Source organism: Pristis pectinata, chromosome 18, assembly GCF_009764475.1.
Source record: "Pristis pectinata isolate sPriPec2 chromosome 18, sPriPec2.1.pri, whole genome shotgun sequence".
Classification (NCBI taxonomy): Eukaryota; Metazoa; Chordata; class Chondrichthyes; order Rhinopristiformes; family Pristidae; genus Pristis; species Pristis pectinata.
In genome coordinates, this window is record NC_067422.1 from 31,075,686 (window position 1) to 31,076,608 (window position 923).

Sequence of the window (923 nt, forward strand, 5' to 3'; positions counted from 1 at the left end):
GGCTTCGGTCTATCGCTGGAATATTCAGGAAAAGTGTATATATGATCCCACATAACAGCAAACATCATGCATTTCTTTTTAACAGAAAAAAAATGATGTCTGTATTTAAGAAAGCAACCAAACTGTTAGCGGAACCTCACCTAATTAGTTACTACTTGTTGGGAAGATAATTACGTGCTTCGATTTCTACATTACCGTTATGTCACGCTCTTTGCTCTTGGCCCATATCTCATCTAGTTTTTCAATTTAAACACGATCTGCTAAACATCGCACAATATTTCAAATGCCGACCATCGCTGTGATAAGATGGAATATATGCTCTGAACATAGTGTATGTTTTGAAGATAAGGAGCGTGTAAAGACCTGCGATGAGCTACGTACTTTCAGCGTAACTGTCTCTCATCGGAATCATAATTTTGTGATTCTGTAGAGTGTGACTCTTTAAAGTTCAAAAGTGCTTGTGTGACCTGGCCATTGTTCTGTCTAAAAGCCCAGTGCGGGGCGTAACTCTCCAAGGCCACAGCAATTGTGCACCGCTTAATTTTACGGGGAAACAGTTTGTAAATCGCGTGTAACAAATCTTTGGAAAGCATCTTCCAATTGCCTGCAGATTATAGAATGCCAATATCATTTCAACATGTCATTAGAAAGTAAATTAAATGCATTCGATACGTTTCATTTACACTTAATATTGCTGATTGGTTTGTTTTGTAATTATAGGAAATGATGATCACCCCGCCACTGCTGCACAGAATATGTGCAGTATTAATGTTAATCATGATACTTGATACACCGTACTGCGCCAGTGGATGCCGAACCAACTGCGGTGTTAAATAACAATTCGTATCAATTCATTTAAGTGAAAGACACATGTAATTGAAACCTATGCACTGCCTCCGAACTATAACCAACTCTTAAAAATC